At 40.1% G+C, this 20,385-nt stretch overlaps 1 long non-coding RNA gene across 1 annotated transcript; it reads right to left on the bottom strand.

The window, feature by feature from the left end:
- Window positions 1–1,400: 1,400 nt before the first annotated feature.
- Window positions 1,401–19,691, bottom strand: LOC309632575. Its single transcript, XR_014246987.1, has 2 exons — window positions 7,414–19,691; window positions 1,401–7,094 (listed from the first exon to the last, which is right to left on the bottom strand). It is a non-coding gene; the product is annotated as an uncharacterized lncRNA (long non-coding RNA).
- Between the last annotated feature and the right edge of the window lie 694 nt (window positions 19,692–20,385).

The following is a 20,385-nucleotide window of genomic DNA, read 5'->3' as shown; positions in this document are numbered from 1 at the left end:
TCAATTTTATCATTTCTCTCATAGTAATGGGTTTTCCTTATTTTCTTGAATGTATTTTGGAATTGTTTTCTCTAGAAATATATCTATTTCAACAAGATGTTAAAATGTATTAGTGTAGCAGGTGTGAACGAGAATCAGACATCATGATGAAAAGATAAAAGTTACTTCATTTTTATGTTGCATAATTTTTATGAGCCCCCCTGCAACTGCCATTGCAACACAGCCACAAATAATGATAAGAAAAATCCAATCTGGTAGCCTCAGTGTGTTCTGGCAATTTTTTATTCACTTTCAGTTTGGAACTCTATTTCTCGGGCAAATATTTATCTCTATACAAGCTCTATCATCACCAAGCACCGTCCAGCTGTGATGATTCTCTACTGCCTTCCCTGAGGCTCAAAGGCCTCCTCAGAGCCCGCAAAAGGCAGCAAGAAGGAAGGGAGTGCTGCCCGCGGCTCTGCAGCCTACCAGCCCTAACTGTGTCTGATGGGAGGTGCCCTCCACCCTGCTTTATCATGGGGGCATCAGTGCTGTCCAGAGAACTGGGCAGGTGTCTGCCTCAGCTGCCCATGTTGAAGCTTCTCTGAATACTGGCCTCCCCCTCCCCTGACTCCAGGGGTGCTCTCCCCCTGCAGCTGAACTTTAGTTTGCCAGGTGGCCCCTTGGGACCTGCTCCTGTGAATTTGCGCTGTGCCTCTGGGCCTTGATGAAGCCTGTATGTCCCTGACCAGCCCTCCTCTAGAGCCCTGACCCTGGAGCTCTCCATCCCAGCTGCGTGACTATCCTGACCTTTCATGCCCGTTTGGCTGAGACATCTGTGAGCCATCTACTTTTAGTTCTGAGGCTAGAAGCCCAAATGAAGGTGTCAGCAGGGCCATGCTCCCTTGGAGATTGTAGGGAAGAATTCTTTCTTGCCTCTGTTTCCAGCTTCCCGTGGCAATGGCAATCCTTGGCATTCCTTGGCTTGTAGATACAAGCTGATCTGCACCAACTGATATGATTATACAATTTTTTTTTCTTTAGCATGTTTCTGTGGCCAATTAATATTTGATGAATTTGTTTTGAATGTTGAACCAGCCTTGCATACTTGGAACAAATTCCACTGGGAAGTGGTGTATAATTGTTTTTGTACGTTGCTTCGTTTCATTTGCAAATACCTTGTTGAGGATTTTTGTGTCTTTGTTCATAAGCGATACTGATCTGTAGTTTTCCTTTCTTTAATGTGAAATATTAAAGTGAAAATTTGACAGTGAAATATTTTATTCTTTATAAGTGTGTTTATAAGTATACAATTACAGTCTCAGAAAATGATGGCAATATTTACAATTTTTGTGCCTCTGGTTGTGAATCATGCTTTTAAATCATACATGTTCCAATTCATTCAGATTCTACTGCTTTCCTTTTTCTTTTTTCTTTTTTTTTTTACTTTTATTGGAGTATAGTTGATTTACAATGTTGTGTTAGTTTCAGGTGTACAGCAAAGAGATTCAGTTATATATATACATATATTCATTCTTTTTCAAATTCTTTTCTCATATAGATTATCATAGGATATTGAGTAGAGTTCCCTGTGCTATACAGTCAGTCCTTGTTGGTTATCTATCTTATGTACAGTAGTGTGTGTATGTTCATCCCAAGCTCCTGATTTATCCCTCCCCACCATGTTTCCGCTCTGGTAACCAGAAGTTTGTTTTTGATATCTGTAAGTCTGTTTTAGTTTTGTAAATAAGTTCATTTGTATCTTTTTTAAAAAAATTAGATTCCACCTATGAGTGATATCATATGATATTTGTCTGTCTCTGTATGACTTACTTCACTTCTATTTCTATTCTCTGGAAGAGACTGTGGAAAATTGGTATTATTTCTTCTTTAATTATTTGGTAGAATTTGCTAGTGAAACCATGTGGATGTGGTGCTTTTTTTTAGAAAGTTTTCAATTTTCAATTCTTCGGTTCCTTTTATGAATATAGGCCTAATTGCTTATCGATTTATCCTTGTGAAAATTTGGATACTTTATGTCTTTCAAGGAACTGGTCAGTTTTTTCTAAGTTATTAAATTTGAGGGCATAGAGTTGTTCCTAGATTTCCTTTGTTATTCATGTCATGTCTGTGGGGTCATTAGTGATGAACTTTCTTTCATTTAAATGTTGGTAATTTGTGTTTTCTATATTTTTTTTCCTAGGTAGCCTGGCTAGGGGCTTATCAATTTAACTGATCCTTTCAAATAACGAGCTTGGTTTTGGTGATTTTCTCTGCTGTTTTTGTTTTCAATTTCATTTGTTTCTGCTCTAATTTTTATCACTTTCCCTCTGCTTCCATTAGATTTATAATGCTGCTCTCTTGTTAGTTTCCTCAGTGTAACCTAGATTAATTCTCTTGAGACTTCTTCTTTAACCCATATTCTATTTAAAAATGTGTGTTGTTTAATCTTCAAGTATTTGTGGATTTTTCATCTATGTTTCTGTTATTGATTTCTAGTTTAATTCCATTTTGATCTGAGAACATACTTTGATTGCTATTTTCTTACATTTATTCAGATGTGTCTTATGACATTGAATTTAATCTATCTTGTGAATATTCCACGTGAATTTAAGAAGAATGTATATTCTGCTGTTGTTGGGTAGAATACCCCATAGATCAGTTTGATTGATAATTATGTTCAGGTCAGCTACATGATTTTCTACTGTGTTTTTCCTAGCAATTACTGACAGAGGGGTGAAAAAATCTCCAACAATAATAGTAGACATGCCCATTTCTCATTTCAGTTTTACCAGTGTTTGCCTCACATATTTTGAAGCTATGTTTTTAGGTACATACACATTAAAGATTGTTATATATTCTTGGAGAGCCGATCCCTCTAATGTTATGTAATTCTCTTTATCTCTGATAATTTTCCCTGTTCTGATGCTTTGTTTCTGAAATTAATACAGCTACACCAGTTTTTAAATTATCGTTAGCATGGTAATCTCCTTCTCTTCCTTTATTTTTAACCCGAGTCCTTATAGTTAAAGTGGGCTTGTTGTAGACAACAGATAGCTGGGTCTTATTTTCTTTTATCCACTCTGACTATCATTGCCTTTTAATTGGTGTATTTAGACCATTCATATTTAAAATAATCATTGACAGCATACTTGGATTGACACATACCATGTTTGTAGCTATTTTGTCTTCATTATACTTGTTCTTCATTTCTTTTTTTTCCTCCAGACTGCTGTCTTCTCTGGTTTTAATTGATCATTTTATATGATTCCATTTTATCTCTTCACCTAGGGTATCAATTAAGTCTCTTAAAAAATGTAGTGGAGGTTCTAAAGTTTGCAGTCTACACTTTCAAGTATTCTGCGTCTACCATCAAATAATACCAGACTGTGTAGGGCATGTACCTTGTAACATATTACTCCCTTTCCTTCCTTCCATTCCTTATATTCCTTTCATTAATTCAATTTATCCATAAGCTATAATCACCCAATACATTGCTACTATTAATTCTGTGAACAAATAGTTATTTTTTAGAGCAACGAAGAAAAGGAAGTCAAAGATTTTCATTTACCTTCATCTGCTCCTCCTCTGATCTTCCTTTATTTATGTAGATCTAATTCCTGATCTGAATAATTTTCCTCCTCCCTCAGAAACATTTTTTAACTTTTTTTTTTTGTTTTTTGGCAGGGCAGGTCTGCTGGAAACAAATTCCCTCAGTTTTTATGTGCGTGTGTGTTTATTTCACATTCACTTTTGAAGGGTAATTTCACTGAATACAGAATTCTAGGTTGGTATATACATATTTTTTCAACACTTTAAATATTTCACTCCACTTTTTTCTTACTGCATGGTTTCTACTAAGAAGTCAATGTAATTCTTATCCTTGTCCCTCTATAGGTAAACTTTATTTTTCCTCTGGCTTCTTTCAAGATTTTTCTCTTTGCTTTGTTTTTCCATAGTTTTAATGTAATATGCCTAGGTGCAGATTTTTTTGTTTGTTTTTTTTTTGTATTTACCTGGATTGGTGTTTCTGAGCTTACTGAATTTCTGGTTTGGTGTCTGTTATTAATTTTGAAAAATTCTTAGCCATTATGTCTTCAAATATTTCTTTTCTTCTCTCTCTTTCTTCTATTTCTGTTATTCCAATTAGGTGCATGTTATATTTTTTGAAACATATTCACTCTTTTTGGATGTTTTGTAATATTTTTCTTTTTTTCTCTTCATTTCAGTTCAAGGTGTTTCTACTGACATATCTTAAAGCCTACTGGGTTTTTTTCACTGTGTCCAGTCTATTGATGAACTCGTCAAAGGCATTCTTTATTTGTTACATTGTTTTTCTTCAATTTGTAGCATTTCTTTTTGATTCTTTCTTAGAGTTTCCATCTCTCTGCTCACATTACCTCTCTATTTCATGTTATCTAATTATTCTATTTTAGCTCTTAATATATTCACCATAATTAAATTCTCTATCTGATCATTCAAAAATCTCTGCCATATCTGAGTCTGGTTCTGATGCTTGCCCTTTAGCATGATGTAATTTTCGTTGAAAACCAAACGGCATGGTCTGATGGTGATTTCCGAGGCTCCATCTTCTCATGTGGGTTAAAATGCTTTCTCAGCCTAGCTCACCTAGATTTCTTATGAGAGTCAACTGAGAAACCATACAGAAAGTGCTTTGTAACACCTATAATAATACTTAGGTGTAATTCAGATGCCAGCTCTGGTCTTTTGGCTTGGGAGACTTCAATGAGACCTTTAGAACTTGAATGCTATGGTGTGTTGTGAAACTCCAAGCCTTCCTCTCACTTGGTGTAATTTATTTCTAGGTCCCTGTACTCCCACCAGTCTTCCTTCAGTTCCTATGTCTCTACCATGTGCGTCAAACTTTGTAGATGTAACATTTACTGATCTCTCCATAAACAGAAGTTCTTTGCAAAAATACCAGATTTTACCAAGGTTTTGGGTTGTCATGGATTGGTAATTCATCTCACGCGGTACAGAAAAACAACTTAAAAATGAAACTCTCCTTCTCTTTATTCCCTCGGGTCCTCCCCGACCACCTCCGAGGGTGGCTTTGGAGCTGTATGGTCCTGTGTGGCCCTGCCCCCTGAGTTCTGCTGTCACAATCTTCTGCTGTTCCTGCCTCACCCTTCCTCCTTCTGCTTTGTTCTCTTCATTCTTCTGTTTCCCTTCCTCTCAACGATCAAATAATGCCCTCCATGCCTCATCCAGAACATTCTAGCAATCATACACTGGTCCTGGGGCACTGTTGACCTTTTAGGAAGCTCTGATCCAGGTGTTCCCCAGTTGGTTCCAAGGAACAGAGGTAAAGATCTGGCATTTCTGATTTTCCTATGACTGTTAGGATTTATAAGGCTCTTCCAGCTCTGTATTTTGTAATATATATGATTTCAGTGATTCTCTCAGAATCTGAAAATAATGGAAATGGTTGCTTGCTCAATATTATCCATACTCCATTAACATATTTCTCAGTCATCCATTGGAAAGCTGTTGCAGGTACATACTGGTAACAGTTTCTAAGCCTCCATGGTGGATACATACGTTATAAGTGAGATTATTTAGCTGCAACTGAGTAAGAGTATTCTGAAGTGTTGATGGGAGCCGTGCTTTCAAATAGTTTCTAAACACGTCCAGCTTGTTCCATGATGTTAAATGCACTCAAAATATGCACAAAAGGTATTGTCACAGCCTATACTTTAACTGTGCAGCACCCTGTAAAAAGCATAGCTTTATGTGCTTTCTGACTATAGAGAGCTTCTGTATACAAACAAATGCTCTCCAAAGCAAATAACAGATTAAACACTCCAACTAAAACGCAGAGATTGTCAGACTTGATAAAAAAGCCAAAAACCCTGGAAAACCCTGTATGCTGTTCTTTAATAGATTAATTTAAAATACATGGAATCAGTTGAAAGTAGAGAGAAGGAAAGAAACCATCCAAACCATAAGCTCATGGAGGTGGGTGACAATATTAATATCAAATGAAATTGACTCCAAGACGAAGAATGTTGACAAAGATCAAGGGGATATTTCATAAAGTCAAAGGAATATTTTATCAGCTAGATCTGATAATCGGAAATGGGTGTGCACCACCTCATAATGGAGCTTATGTAAAATCATAGCCAAGCTTAAAATCATGATGCAAAATTATTATAATGGAACATGATGGAATACGAGGGAGAAATAAAGCTGCGTGTAATCACGACAGTGTAGACTCTCACATATAAGGGCAACTGCTTTCCAACAAAGGTGCCATAGTAATTCAATTGGAGAAGGATATTCTTTTCAACAAGGGATTCTGAAACAACTTGATGTCTGCATGGAAAAAATAAACCTCAATCCTTACCTCACATCATACTAAAAAATGATCTTGAAGTGGGTGATAGGCCTAAATATAAAAGCAAAAGCTACAACACTTTTAAAAGAAAACATAGGAGAAAATCTTTATGATCCTAAGGTAGGGAAAGATTTCTTACATAAGACATCAAATCACAAAGTCTACGAGAAAAATAAAACCTGATAGATTAGACTTCATCAAATTTAAGACTATCTGCTCTTCAAAAGATACAATTAATAAAATGAGTATTCAGGTCACAAACTGTGGGAAAGCTTCACAGTAGACATATCTGATGAAAGACTTGTGTCCAGAATACATGAATATGCTCTGTAACTCAATAATAGGAAAACAACAATCCAACAAGCCAACGAAAAGGGGGCAAAATATTTGAATAGCCATTTCACAAGAGGAGATGTATGAATAATCAGTAAGCATGCGAGAAGGTGCTTGATGTCACTAGTAAGCAAGGAAATGCACATTAAATCCACAGTGAGCTACCACTTTGCATCCCTTAGAATGGCTAAAATGAAAAAAACTGACAAACTCAGTGTTAAGATATGGAGCAACCGGATCTCTCATACATTGCTGATAAGAACAGAAAATGGACCAATCTTTTTGGGAAAAAGTCTGGCGGTTTCTTGTAAAGTTATACATACAGCTACCCTATACTCTAGCTCTTCTACTCTTAGATATTTTTTTCTAAGAGAAATAAAAACACATATTCTCAAAAAGAGTTGTACAAGAACATTCAAAACAGCTTTATTAATAATTGCCCCAGGGGCTTCCCTGGTGGCGCAGTGGTTGGGAATCCGACTGCCAATGCAGGGGACACGGGTTCGTGCCCCGGTCCAGGAGGATCCCACATGCCGCGGAGCGGCTAGGCCCGTGAGCCACAACTACTGAGCCTGCGCATCTGGAGCCTGTGCTCCACAACAAGAGAGGCCGCGATAATGAGAGGCCCGCACACCGCGATGAAGAGTGGCCCCCGCTTGCCACGACTAGAGAAAGCCCTTGCACAGAAACGAAGACCCAACACAGCCATAAATAGATAAATAAATAAATAAATAAATAAATACATTTAAAAATAATTGCCCCAAACTCGAAAGGACCAGAATGTTCGTCAACAACAAAAAATTGATACACAAGTTATGGTATATCTATACCATAGGATACTACTCATTAATAAAAAGGAATAAACTACTGATGCATGCAATGACATGGATACTTCTCAAAAGCATACTGAGTGGAAGAAGCCAGGCACTTCATGATTCTGTATATATGAATATCAAGAACAAGAAAACCTAATCTGCGGTGATAGATATCAGAACATGTGCTGCCTTTGGGAGGTGGGAATTGATTGGAAGTGTCTATGGGGAAACATTCTGGGATGACAGAGATATTTTATATCTTGACTGAAGCATGGGTTACAGAGGTGTATACATATATCAAAACTCATTTAATTGGATAGTTTAAAAATATGTTGATTTCAATATACATATTGAATAAATTTTACATCAACATAAAATTAGAAGCATTCTTAGTGTCAGTCATCCAATGTCCTATCAGGTCCTTGACCCTGGCATAGTTTATCTGTCAAATATATGCATTTAGCTATCTTTGTAGCAATGGTATCATTACAATTAAAGTCTGAGTTTCAGTGCAAGATACCCTGTAGCAGCAAGAGATAAGCATCTCTCTGTATCCTGTCAGAGAGGCTGTTTGAACTGTCAAATATTCCTTGAATGAATAGTTGGTTGACCTGAACCTGTTATTTTTTTTCCCCAAGACTTTTGATGCTGGTAAGAAAATTTAGCATTTCCTTTGTCTTTATAATTCTATTGCCTTCATGCCATTTATGTGCCACGGGTACTGTGTAAAGAGGCCATGAGCATGAGAAGGAGGGAGGGAGAGTGGGTTGAGGAGAGATTTTGCATCAATAAATTCTATTCCATTACTGGAAAGTTTGCAAGTCAAGATGGATTCTACTGGCTGGGGTTGTCGTGGGCAGAAATAGAATACGTAACTAACCAGGGATTTGACGATATGGTTGTTAAGTCTCCTTTCAGCTCTCATTCATTCATTCGCTCATTCATTCCATCATTCCTCCCTGCCCCCACCACTACACCAGCCCTGGGATATACACGTGATTCTCCTTGGCCCTCCGATGCAGAGCACCATTTAAACACTTGGTTCTGGAAGCCCATGTTTATCTTAGGCGTGTACATCCCCTTCCGTGTAGAGAGAACAGATGTGGCTGGGACATGTGGCCTGCCGTTGCTGCTATCTGACGGCACATTTTCCTGCATGTCTGTAAAGTGGATTCCCTGTAGGTGATGCTGTTTTTAGCTTTGGAGTTTCTAGATGGGAATCTTCAGCAAGGTGGAATCAGCTTTTGTGTGTGTGTGTGTTTCTGTGTAGGAGTCTGAACATTTTCCTGATCTACTTTGAAAACATTCCACATTCAGGAAAAAAACCATCCAGGTGTGGGAGTTCAGAGACAGCCCCCAGATGGAGCGAGCACTCACCAAGGTGAATGATATAGAGGGAGTTGTGTGTTCCCAGGTGGGAGGGTCCAGGTACTGGCTGGGCCTCACCTGGTGGTGGGACCTTGGGTGATGTGTGGGAGCACCCATAGCTCTGTGTCCTTGTCTGTGAAATGGACATTATGACCTTGTTCTATCCTGAGACGGCCCCCGTGTTCCCTGAGTTCATGTGCGCAAAACGCTAAAAGCAGTGCTTGGCACCCTGCATCGGATCGGTGCTCGTTATTTTATTCTTTTTAACATTGTCATCTGAGACAGCATGGTAGAGGTTGGAGAGGAATGGACACCAAAATGTGACTCGGGAGACAACTGGTCCTCACGCCACCTGGGAGGAGCTGGGTGACTCGGGGAGTTATTTCTGGATGCTGTTTTTCTTCCTGTGCAAAATAGGGAAATGGGTTAGTGGGTTTAGCTCAGAGCCCACCCTGCTCTTTCAGTTGCACTACCTTATTCTGTTATTTCATACTTTATTCAATATCCCAATTAAAGCAGTCCTGTATTTCATCAACTGCTCTCATTTTAAGCAGACCTGAACTTTAAAAACCACAGAAGAAATTAGTAGTCAATCATGTGCCTTTGAAATTGGGTGAAAGTAATCATATTAATTCAATTGAATCCCTTTCTGGCACCAGAACTTGTACAGATGTCTGCCTCAATTTCAACTCCGGGAACTGGCCGACATAACTGTATACCAGTTACTTTGAAGAATCACCAGCTGATGCAAGTGTGAAGCTAATTACCAGATGCTCCACTAATTAGTAGTTAAATAGGTAAGGAGAGGGATATAAAAACAGGACACTAAACTCAGCATATTAACTCACACGGGTAATGGAGAAATTGAACTGAAGCATATTTCTTGAAAAGAATGTTCCCTATATTTGATGGGTATCTATTTGCTTTGATCTCTCTCTCTGTCTCTCATTTTCTCTCCTTCTCCCTTACACCTTCACTAAGAACAGCTCACGTGCTCATCACAGGCACAGCATTATTAGTTGTAGAAATGGACGAGAGTGGTTCTGGTGCTCTGAGGTCCCAGCTTGGTGTCAGGAGCAGTGAGTGGCTGGGGGAAGGGAGCCCAGTACTCTGAACCTGATGGGCACAGGGACCTGCTGAAGGGGTGCCCAGGCAGACTGAGCCTTGGAGTGACCCCGAAGTCTGGGGAGCATTAACTGAGTCCATGAGGAAAGGAGGCAGGTTCTATGAGACAGAGCTGATAAGGGGACCAAATCCAGAGCAAGGATGCTCCCGGAAGGACACACCCCACTGATGAGGATGACCAGGACGCGGGGGTCATCTAAGCCCCTTGATCCATGCTGGGGAGCTCTGCTTTCATCCTGGGGGTTGAACTCCCATCGAATCCTTTTTCCTTTTGTTTTATTTTATTTTTTTGTAAAATATACACAATATGTAAAACCTATTTATACCATTCAAAGAATAATACTGAAATGAAAACCAAAGGACACAAAGCCTAGCTTCAGAAGGAGAGCTTAGCAGAGCTATTGAGCCCCTGTTCAGTCTACCCCAATTACTTCCCCTTCCCCTCCCCATATTTTGTGTCTATTTCCCCCTACTTTTTAGTTTTATCACATATGTATTTCTGTAAGCAAAACATTGCCTGACTTGAGTGATGATGAGCTTTATGTAAGTGGCATCATGTCTCACGTGTCCCTCTGACACTTGTGTTTCTTTCTCAAATGCAACATGTATTTGAGATTTATCTCTACTGACTTTGTAGCTGAGATGCATTCATATTCCCTACCTTATACTATCCATCGTGTTAACCTATCACAAGCCACTCACCTGCTGTACAGTATCTTGGTAGGCGTTTGGGTTGTCTCCAGTTTTTATTTTCATCAACAGTGCTGCTCTGAACGTTCCGTAACATTTCTGCCTCTCAATGTTCAGCTTTCCTAAGTAATGCAGGTCATTCAACTAAGTACCACCGAGAGTCCTGACGACACCCCGTAAACGGTGATGTGAGTTATTCACATTCCTTTTAAGATGAGAGACATATTGGAGAAGACCATTCTGGCTGTGGGTTGAGGGCTGGATTGGAGCAGGACCAATTTACAGTCAGGGAGACCAGGGAAGAGGCTGTTGAAGGGTCAGGCTGGGAGGCCCAGGGAACTAGAGAAAGCAGCGGCAATGGGAATAGAAGTCAATGCATTCAGAAATACCCGCAATCGGGCTTGTGGATGGATCTATTGGTTGAGAAGTCAAAGCGGAGTCCAGAAGGATTCCGAGATTTGCCACAGACACTGGCTGCATGTTGGTGCTGGCTGCTGAAACAGGGACTCCCAGTGGAGGGGGAGAGTGAGACAAGGAAGAGGAGGTGGCATCCCCTGGACCCTCAACTCTCCTGACAGCATAGTTAAGAAAGTTAAATATGTTTTCTACAGAATTATACCCCCTTCCGCAATCACTTAGCCCATTCCCTGGAACACAGTAGGTGCTCAATAAAAACGGATTGCTGTTCTTATTCTCACAATGTCTTAGGAGCAGATACATTGCCAGGAGTGTATACTTTAGTTCCCAGAGCTCCCAAGGAAAAATTGGGAAAATCAGTCTTTGAACACAGCTTTTTTTTTTTTAAAAAAGAGTAATAATATTTATTTCTTCACCAGAGCTGGTTGTTCTCTAAATTAAATTTGCTGCCATGGAGTTTATGAAAAGTGGGAGAGTCTTTCACTTTAAGAAGGACTGAATGGAAAGTAGGTGAGTGGAACACCTAGCTGTACTCTTGGTAGAGTTGATTGTTCCACCTCTATTTTGCATAATGAATGACTTAATTATAAGAGGCTATATTCTGGTTATTTCGCATTTGTTCTGAGCGCTGGAAGGTTGACCTCCATGGACGGTATCAACTAGGCTCCCTTAACTTCTTCTTCTTTTTTTTTTTTTATACAGCAGGTCCTTATTAGTTATTTATTTTATACATATTAGTGTCTACAGGTCAATCCCAAGCTCCCAATTCATCCCCCCCCCGCCCCTCCGTTTTCCCCCTTTGGTGTCCATATGTTTGTCCTCTACATCTGTGACTCTATTTCTGCCTTGCAAACTGGTTCATCTGTACCATTTTTCTAGATTCCATGAACACAGTTTTTTAAAATGCAAGTGTTTTCACTTAGAGACCAGAAATTGCTTGCAGCTTTGTTCTCTCTACGCAACTCATTGCATCTAGAGTTTGATTCTTTCAAAAAATGATTTAGAGTAGTTAACTGCATATTTAATCAAATACTTTGGTTGGTTGGGACACAGTCCCATGAATTTCTCACCTCTTAGCTTAGATTTTGACTGTTTAAAATTGCTCATGGAATTTTTAAATTATTATTATTATTATTATTTTGGCTGCGTTGGGTCTTCGTTGCTGCACATGGGCTTTTCTCTAGTTGTGGCGAGCTAGGGCTACTCTTTGTTGAGGTGCGTGGGCTTCTCATTGCGGTGGCTTCTCTTGTTGCGGAGAGCGGGCTCTAGGCACGCGGGCTTCAGTAGTTGTGGCTCGCGGGCTCTAGAACGCAGGCTCAGTAGTTGTGGCGCACTGGCTTAGTTGCTCCGCAGCATGTGGGATCTTCCCAGACCAGGGATCGAACCCATGTCCCCTGCATTGGCAGGCGGATTCTTAACCACTGCGCCACCAGGGAAGTCCTGCTCATAGAATATTTTTCAAAGGCAAACCAAAAAGCACAACTCTTTAGCCTGCATGGTGAGAGGATGGACAGCTCATTTACCAACTAGTGTAGAAGATCCCTGAAGACCAAGGACGTGGCTCTGAATTAAACTCAAACCTGATGGACCGAGTCAGTCAGCCGGTCTTCACCTGCCCTGTGGTCCTTCAGACCCAGATCTCATTCAAAAGCCCGTGCCAACCCCCTCCCCTTCCCATGCCATCTGGCTCTGTCTCTTCTTCCTCATGTGTTGCCCCCTTCTCCACGGCCGCACGTCCGGCTCGTTCCACCCCAGGAAGACTCGCTCTTCTGTGTCTGCTTCCTCCTGATGCCAGATGTGCTGCTCTTGGATCCGGGAGTGTCACATCGATGTGCCAACTGCTCTTCCTGCCTCCAGATGCAGCCAGCTTATCGTCCCCTGTCCTGGCTGCCAGAGTCATCATTCCAAAACCAAGAACTAACTGATCACATCACCGTTATGCTTAAAAGCCTCAGGCTCTCCATCCCTGCCACCTCCCCTCCTTCCTGGCCTGCAGCGTGAAGGCCGAGATCCTGAGAACAGAAGCCGTCAGGCCAAGTGCTGAGTCGGTCTTTCATACTCCTCACCCGTCCTGAACCCGGGAACCCAGGCAGCAGCTTTTCACCCCTCCTGACTATGCCAGGCCTCTCTTTCCCTCTGGGCTTCTGCACTGTCCTTTCTTATGCCTTTCATGCCCTTCCTCCTCCTGCCAGCAAGGTGCTGTCCATTCTCTAAGGCCAGGTGGATGTCACCTGTCTTCCGTTGTGTGCTCAGGTCTGTCTTACTAGAGTGAGGGTCAGCAGAGCAGACACGACGTCTGATGTCTGATGTCTCATTAACTTTATGTCTCTAGTGTGGTCCCAGTTACCGTACTTCATGGCAGGCAGACCTGGCTGGAAATCTCGGAGGTAACTTTATTTTTCTGTGGGAACTTGGCAAATTACATAACTCATCTTACCTCCTTACCTGTAATAAGGAGGATAGTGAGGACCACCACTCCAGGCCACTAAGCCAACTCAGTGGGATAATACAAATAGGAGTGCATACTGTTCATTCATTCAACAAATATTTGTTAAACACCTATTTTGTGCTAGGTTGAAATCTCCCATAGAGCTTATAGTTCCCAGAGGAATACCCATATCAAAAAACATAATTCCACAAACAATCATTTCATCACATTTTTGAATGAACAATGCACACAAGTAGAGGGTCTAGAGATATACATAAGAAGGCTACCTGACTTAGTTGGGAGGTGGTCAGAGAGGGGATATGATTTAGGTTGGGAACAAGTAAGCAACATTGCAGTTGCTTGAAGCCCCAGAAGCGTGTTTCTCATGTGACATTCCTGGACTAGTGTTCTGGTCGCCAGCCATTCTCTTCCGTACAGTCACTCAGAAGCCAGGAGGGCCGCTACCCTCTCATTTCCAGTGTGTGACTTGCCTGTTGCTGTGGGTATCACCGCCTCTCAGGAGGGGATTGCAGGACCCAGATGAAAAGACTCACCATGACTGCTGCTCGCATGGCATTTGCCAGAACTCCATCATCGGCCCCTCTGGGCTGCCAGGGACGCTGGGACACGGGGCCGAGCTGTGTGCACTGAGAAGGAAGGGAACGTGGGTTTGGCGCCCATCCAGCGATGCTGATGCAGAGGATGTTCCTCACCCCTGCAGGATGCTTGGAAGTTGATGGACGAGGAAGGTGGAAGCAAGCGCTGGCAGAATCGGTTGTGCCCATGAGTCTGAGCAGAGTGGAGCCTGGCTTGCGGTGGAGTGCAGAGGGCAGTGGACTTTCACTCACTCCCTGGTCTCCAGGTGGTCCTGGGGTGGGGGGTCAGCCAGTGCTACAGCCAGAGCCTGGAGAGCAGCTGTGGGCCACTGAAACTTGTCTGAAGAGCAAAGTTTTCAAAGCAGACATTTCCATGGGTAGATTGCTTTCGTATGACCCCTCTTGGTACAGGGAGAGGAATCTAGGGAGAATCTCAAGGTGGCAGTTCTGCGGTGAGACCTGGCATGAGGCATGAGGGCATGAGGGGCATGAGGGCAGCAGGTGTGCAGCAGGTGGTGGAGGGGTTGGAAACGCTGGCCTGTCCAGGTGGCGGGCTGGTGCACCCACTCTGGGCATCAACCACAGTGACTGCAACTTTCGTGAACCGTTTATATTATAAAAGCATTTCATCCTAGGATGCATTCCAAGTAAAGTGAGATGTGGATCAATTAGAACATGAAGGAAAGACTGTGAAATATGTTTGAAGTAGTCTCCCTCTGGCTAGAGCAAACTTTGAAGAAAGGCAAAACTTTTGAGTACCTCATGACTGTTCTGTGATATCTGTAATCTAATTCTGTGAGAGAGGAAAATGCTTTTACAGAATGATTTGATAATAGAATATGCCTTCATGTACTACTGACAAAATGACATTAGAATAGTCAGTGTATCAAAAAGATATTTTCCAAATAGCTTTGAGTGGAAAATGCTCATTTTCTCTCTCCACCCTGCGCAGGCTCTCCCTCCGTCTGATTAACACGAGCTGTGTTTCCTTCCTCAAGAATCACCCTGCTGGCCTCGTGCAGGTCCTGCTGGGAAGGCTCACTTCTCATCAGCTCAAAAACCACAAGAAAGAGCAGTCGGTCATTTTTTCAGTTGATACGCCACAAAAATGCTCTCTCCCGTGGTAACTGGGTTTACACGCAGATGGCTATGGCAGAGAGCCTCTGCTGGGGAAGAAAATGGATTTTTCCATTTAGGCTTGTTGAAGGCTTTGGAGACTCCTTCAAAGTTAGCGTTTTGGCTCACAACACAACTACTGCAACTTGGTCTTAAAACTGTACAGATTGTCATTCATCCTTTTCTTTTGGGCAGAGTTAAAATGGTTGTCAGTATCTCAGATGGTCCCGACTTGCTGGTACCACAGCTCCGGTGATAACCGCAAGGGATGAGTGAAACAGAGAGGGAAGTCTCTGTGAGGAAGAGCACGCCCTCCCTCCCCACTTCCTCCTCTTCCCTTCTCCTCTTCCTTCTTCTTTCTGTGATTCCAGAAGTTAGGCACTTTTGTGAGCATCTCACAGTAACAGCACCCATGGGCTGTATTATCCGCAGCATCAGTTACACAGCAGGTCAGTCCCACCCCTCCGCTGAGGTGTCCCGAGAGCAGGGAAGTTTCTCCCTCCACTGTTCCATGGCTGGCGATCTTTGGGACTTGCAGCTCAGACATTACCAGCTGCTGTGAATTATTCCCATTCAACCACTGACTCTCCCAGCTGGACTCGCTTCTGAAACATCTTTCCAAGCCTCCACATCAGCTGTAGGGGATGCGTCCCTGGGAAGGAAATACAAGTTCTTCCATAAAATAGAAGAGGAAGGCATACTTCCCAACTCGTTTCAAAAGACCAGCATTAACTTAATACCAATACCAGACCAAATCTCTATAAGAAATGAAAATTATAGAACTAGAGCTCTCATGAAAAGTCACAGTAAAATCCTTCATAAAATATTAGCAAGTAGAATTTATCAAATTGCAGAAAGAATCACGGCCAAATGAGTTTTATTCAGTGAATACAAGGTTGTATAAGCATTTGAAAATCAAACAATGTAATTCATCATATTAAAGGAATAAAGGAAAAAAGCCCTATGATTATCACAATGGATGCAAAAAATTATGTATATATATAAGTTTTGTATGTATATTATATATACATATCTATCTATACATGTATGTAGGGATAGATAGATGATGATAGATAGATAGACAGATAGATAAACATAATTCAACACATATCCATGATTTAAAGAAATGAACTCTTGGCGGACTAGGCATAAAAAGAAACTCCCTCAACCTGATAAAGGGCATCTATGGAAAAGTTACAGCTAACATCAAACTTATCAGTAAAAGACCAAATGCTTCCCTTATGAATAGGAACAAGGCTAGGATGCCCACTCTCACTGATTCCATTAAACTGGAGATCCAGGGCAATAAGGAAAGGCAAAGAAACAAAAGTCATATATTAGAAAATAGGAAGTAAAATTGTTTTTAACAAGTAGCGTGTTTGAATTCATGGAAAATCCTAATGGGTCTACAAAATTCTATTAAACCTAACATGCGAGTTTAGCAAGGACACAGAATACAAAGGCTCTACACAAAAATTAGCATACATGTAATAGTAAAGAACAATTGCAATTGAAGTTAAAAAAATCATACCATTTAAAATAAATAATCAAAAATATATTTAACAAAATATGTGCCAGGTAAAAAAATATTACTCAGAACAATGAAAGATGATCTAAATAAAGAGATATACCATGTTCATGCATCAGGAGACTCAACATTATTAAGATTTTAATTCTTCACTCTCCAATTCTGAGATTCAAAGAAATCCCAATTAAAACATCATTACTTTTTTGTTTTATAATTGACAAGTTGATTCAAAAACTAGAGGGGAATGCAAATAGTATAAACTATCCAAAAAGTTTGAAAAATGTGAATGAAGTTAAAGAGATGACTCCATGTTCTTTCAATACTCATCATAAAACTACGGTAACCCAGACGGTGTGGTGTGGGAGAAGTAAACTTGTAGGTCAGTGGAATAGAATAGAAAGTACAGAAATAGACCAACTTGACTTTTGACAAAACTTTCAATGTAATCAGCTGGGGGGAGAATTGTCTTTACAACAAGTAGTGTTGGAAAAACTGGATAACCATATATGAGGATAAATGAACCTCAGCCCTTACTTCATGCCATACACAAAAATTAACTCACAAAAGTCACTCAGAATGAGTCATAGATTTAAAGATAACAGCTAAAACTATAAAACTTCTAGAAGGAAACAGTGGAAAGTTTTTTATGACCATGGGATAAGCAAGAATTTCTCAGGCAGGGCACAAATTACAGGAACCATAAGAGAAATAATTTCTAAATGTGACTTCATCAAATTAAAAACTTCAATTCCTCAAAATGTACTATTAAGAAAATGAACATGTATATGTATTTTTATTACCTATCTGACAAAGGACTTGAATATCCAGAATATTCAAACTCTTACGATTCAGTAATAGTAAGACAAATAATCTGATAAAATGGCAAAGGTTTATTTCACTTAACATAATGTACTCAAGGTTCATGCATGTTGTAGCGTGTGTCAGAATTTCCTTCCTCTTTAAGACTGAATACTATTCCATTGTATGTGTATATCACATTCTGTTTATCCATTCATCTGTCGTTGGACAATTTGCCTCCATGTTTTAGCTGTTGTGAATAATGCTTCTATGAACATGCATGTGCAAATATTTTCAAGATCCTTCTTTCAATTCATTTGAGTATATACCGAGAGGTGGAATTTCAGAATCATATGGTAATTCTATTTGTAAATTTTTTTTAAAAATAAATTTATTTATTTATTTATGGCTGCGTTATTTATGGCTGTGTTGCTACATGCGGGCTTTCTCTAGTTGCAGCGAGTGGGGGCTACTTTCCGTTGCGGTGCACGGGCTTCTCACTGTCGTGGCTTCTCTTGTTGTGGAGCACAGGCTCTAGGTGCACGGGCTTCAGTAGTTGTGGCTCACGGGCTCAGGAGTTGTGGCACACAGGCTGTAGAGCGCAGGCTCAGTAGTTGTGGTGCACGAGCTTAGTTGCTCTGCGGCACGTGGGATCTTCCCGGACCAGGGCTTGAACCCGTGTCCCCTGCATTGGCAGGCGGATTCTTAACCACTGCGCCACCAGGCAAGTCCCTCTACTTGTAAATTTTTGAGGAGCTGCCATACCGTTTTCCACAGTTGCTGTACCATTTTACATTCCCACCAACAGTGTACAAGGATACCAATTTCTCCACATCCTTGCCAACACTTCTTTTCAGTTTTGTTTTGTTTTGTTTCATATTAGCCCTCCTAAAGGATTTGAGGTGGTATCTCATTGTAGTTTTGATTTGCATTTCCCTAATGATTAGTGATATTGAGCATCTTTTCATGTAATTATTGTCCTGTTGTATATTTTCTTTGGAGAAATATCTATTAAAGTCCTTTACCTGTTTTTGAATCAGGGATGGGTTTTGTTTTTGTAAAGTTTTAGGAGTTCTTTATATATTTTGGATATTAATTCCTTATCTGATATGTGATTTGCAAATATTTTTTCCCAGTCTGTGGTTTGCCTGTGGGATCTCTGTTGGTAGTGTCTTTTGATGTACAAAATTAAAAAAAAAATTTTTGTGAGGTCTAGTTTGTTTATTTTTTCTTTTATTGCCTATGCCTTTAGTGTTATATCCAAGAAATCACTGCCAAATCCAACGTCATGAAGCTATTGCCCTCTTTTAATCCAGTAGTTTTATAGACCTTAGTCTTATATTAAGGTCATGGATTTGTTTTGACTTAATTTTATATATGGTATTAGGTAGGGGTCCAGTTTCATTCTTTTACATGTGAATATGCAGTTTTCCCAGCACCACTGGTTGAAAAGATTGTCTTTTCTCCGTTGAATGATCTTGGCAAACTTGTCGAAATCATTTGACTGTTCCTGTGAGAAATACTAAACCCTCACTAGAATGACTAAAATTAAAAAGTATTAGCATATATATTTTTTGAAAATATAAAGTGGTACAACATGATGTAAAACAATTTTGCTGTTTCTTTTAAAGTTAAGCATTCACTTACCATACAATCTTGAAACTCTATTTTTAGGTAATTACCCAAGATAAATAAAAGCCTATATCTACATAAAATGTATATACAAGTGTTCAAGGTAGCTTTGTTTATAATGACTCCAAACTGAAAACAACTCATGAACGGATAAACAGACTGTGGTATGGTCATACAGCAGAACACCACTCAGCTGTGAAAAGAAATATAATGCTAGAACACACAACAATATAAATAAATCTCAAAAACATGCTGGAGGGGAAAAAAAAAGCCTGACACAAAAGTGTGCATGCTGTATGATTCCATTTGTATTGAAACTGTAGGGAGAGGAAATCTTGTCTTAGTGTCACAAAGCATATCAATAATTTCCTGGTGATGAAATAGTGGAGCATTGACTGAGAAGGGATCTTGGAAATGTCTTATTAATCTAATGTATTACTATTATTATTTGTGTTGGAGATTACACAGGGGTATTTTTTCGAATGTTTTGTTTTTGTAATTATACAGACTCCAGAGGAAAACTTCTAATGGGAAAATGGGAACTCCTGTAGGAACACTTACATGTGTGTATACACACACGCACATGGAACCTTTGAAGATACACAATGTAAAGCTGACAAATAACACCACCGATTAAAAAAAGACATGCAGAATAAACGACTGAGCACAAAACAAGCCAATAAGATATTACAGTGGAATTATTTAAAAATCTTTATCATTATTAATAATTTTAATAATTAAAGTCATTAATAATATTAACGCACTAGTAGCTGCTACTTCTCGGGTCCCTGTATGTACTAGCTCATTGTCACGACAACCTTGCAAGATGGATATTTTAATCCTCCTTTTATTTTTTATTTTTTTTAACATCTTTATTGGAGTATAATTGCTTTACAATGGTGTGTTAGTTTCTGCTGTATAACAAAGTGAATCAGCTATATGTATACATATATCCCCATATTCCCTCCCTCTTGCGTCTCCCTCCCACCCTCCCTATCCCACCCCTCTAGGGGGATACACAGGGGTATTAATTTGTTTAAACACATCCAAATTATATATATATATATCTCATCACGAAATGCCTCCAAATAATATTAAAGCACTTTTTGTGTGATGCAAGACCCTTACAACAACATACTCCTATTACATCTCTCCCTACCTTTGTGCTATTTTTGGCATAAATTTTACTTCCTCTTTTGTCA

Source organism: Balaenoptera borealis (assembly GCF_965194805.1).
Source record: "Balaenoptera borealis genome assembly, chromosome: 7".
Lineage (NCBI taxonomy): Eukaryota > Metazoa > Chordata > Mammalia > Artiodactyla > Balaenopteridae > Balaenoptera > Balaenoptera borealis.
Note: the sequence above shows the minus strand (reverse complement) of the source record. Positions and strands in the feature narration are given on the sequence as shown.